The following is a 2,421-nucleotide window of genomic DNA, read 5'->3' on the forward strand; positions in this document are numbered from 1 at the left end:
GTTATAGGAAACTATAAGAGAGATGTATCAATTTGTAACAATGTATAGTGCCACTTTATTAGAATCATATGAAATTTTTTTGACAAGCTTATGGGCCTAAAATGTAATGGAATATCAATTTGTAGAATTTTCTGACCTAATTTGGATATTATTAATTTTATTTTCAATAAATTTGTGCATAGAAGTTTAAATTATCCCTCACAAACATTTGAATCATTCATCTATTTTTGCGATATGAGCTATAATAGAACAGAGGTACTTAAAATATATTTTTGAGGGATTTTTTAGATATTATTTGCAATACATATAGTTCGATCCATAATTACTTTTGATAAACTCACAGAAATTCATTTAAACTATTAAAAATAGCAAATGAGTTTTAAAATTATTGAAACTTGTACGAGAAAACATATATATAGAATCTACTATATATAAAAAATATATTGGTGTGCATAAGATAATTATGTTTATGTGTTACTTCACAATGGTGCAATAAAATAAAAAGAAAAAAGAAAAATATTAAGCAAGGAAGAAATGAACTAGGCCCATTTTGGCCCAACAATTTGTAACCGTCCATCGCTGATCGAACAGATCTCATCGCATCCCCATTCTATAAAACCTCTCTCAGAAACCCTAGCAACTCCAATCCCTCACACCCAGCGCCCGGCCGCCCCCTTCCCCCGCGTCAAGCTCCCTCCTCTCTCCCTACCCCCTCAGTCCGCCTCCCTTCACACCGACGCATCCTCCCGGTGGCCACCAGATCCACCACCCGCCGGCGGCCACCTCTAGCCCGCGACGCGACGACGCTTCCTCCCGGCCGCGGATCCGCGTGTGGATCCAGAGGAGGCGCGGCCCAAGGCGCGGAGCACAGAATCGAGGGCAGGCGGCGCTTCTTCCTCTCCGCTCGGCGCGGATCGAGTCCGCGGGTTCGGCTTCCTCCACCGGCGGCGGTGCGGGCTTCCTCCAACGGCGGCGGCGCGGTTCGTCGCGGGCTCGCTGGATCTGCTCAGCTGGGTTCGACCGTCGTTGGCCGCCGCCGCCGCGACTTTCTCCGGAACGCGCGCTTCTATTCAGATCCATGCATGCTCTGCTCCCCCATTCGGATGCCAGCCCTCCTGTTATTATCTCCCCTTCCCTTGCTTGTGCGCCCGCCGCCGGGCATCCTCGCCTGCTGCGCCGTCGGTTTTTGATCTGCATCTGTAGCTCGGCATCTGCGTCAAACAGTTCCTCCAAGTTACGGACTTGTCTACTTACCTTATGTATTTAAGGGTCTTCTGGGATGTGCAGGAATAGGGCATTCGCGTTCTTGTTCGCCGATGGCTCCAGTGAGGAACTGAGCTCGCTGCAGGCGGAGGAACTGGCTGGGCCGGTGCCCTTCGTCATGGCTGGCGTCAGCTAGGTGAATGAGATTCCTCTCCCCACGCACAGCATTATCACTAAGGCACTAACCCAATGGCGTGTGCAAATTTTGCATCCTTAACAAAATTTGCTTGTTACATTCTTAGTCTTACAGAAGTTTAAAAAATTTGCTTGTTACAAAATTTGACTTGCCTATTACTGCAGTGGCACGATTTGAGGCAACTTCCTCGGGGGAATATTTTAGGTTCCTTCTCCAGCTGTAGATTGCTCTATTTCTTGTTTCTTCAGTTCTTGCATGTTAGCACCAGGACTTCAGTTATGAGAAGTGTCCCTTTCACTCTACATTAAGCAATCATTGGCGTGTGCTGTCTTAGCTTCTCGGTGGAATTCTTGCATTGACTATTGTCGCCCAAATTATGTATTCCCTGATACGTAAGTTAGTTTTTCTTGCTGGTTAGTTTTTCTTGCAAGCAAGTATTCAGTTGAAATCTGCTATGCCCATAAGCTCAGTAGGACATGCATGTACATAACCTGTTTGATTTAATCCCTCAATGCTCAACAACTATTTACATGTGCCTACATAAATTGTCTCCGTTTCTAGTGCTGCTTAGAATATTTTACTTGCCATTTGTGTCATGCATTTAAATATTCACTAGTTCCCTTCTAGAGTGAATTGCAGTCCATGTTTGTTCTGATATGTGCTAGTCTGCTATGTAATTTGAGTTAGCTCTGAACTTATGATATTTTCACTAAAGCATCTGATATGTGCTAGTCTACTTATCTCTAACTAGCTAACTCTGCTTGCCTGTTTTATTCTTCTGTGCAGTTCAGAATCGTTGGTCTAGCAGCAGCTAGGTGCCTAGGTAACAGCAGCTTGCACAGGTATAGTGAATGTGCCATCTGTGAGATCTATGGTGAAATAATCTCATAGTGAATGCCATATCTTTGTGATACATTTAAGGGACCTGTGTATAGTGAATGCATGTGTGAACTCCATGTTCCTGCAACTCTGCAAGTATCTATGATGAAAAACAATTTATGGTTTGATTTGATCCATATGCT

At 44.2% G+C, this 2,421-nt stretch overlaps 1 long non-coding RNA gene across 1 annotated transcript; it reads left to right on the forward strand.

Moving 5' to 3' along the window:
- Nucleotides 1-1,281: 1,281 nt before the first annotated feature.
- Nucleotides 1,282-2,413, forward strand: LOC120661755. The gene is made up of 2 exons (XR_005670037.1): nucleotides 1,282-1,399; nucleotides 2,186-2,413. It is a non-coding gene; the product is annotated as an uncharacterized LOC120661755 (long non-coding RNA).
- The last annotated feature ends 8 nt before the right edge of the window (nucleotides 2,414-2,421 follow it).

Source organism: Panicum virgatum, chromosome 2N (genome assembly GCF_016808335.1).
Source record: "Panicum virgatum strain AP13 chromosome 2N, P.virgatum_v5, whole genome shotgun sequence".
Classification (NCBI taxonomy): Eukaryota; Viridiplantae; Streptophyta; class Magnoliopsida; order Poales; family Poaceae; genus Panicum; species Panicum virgatum.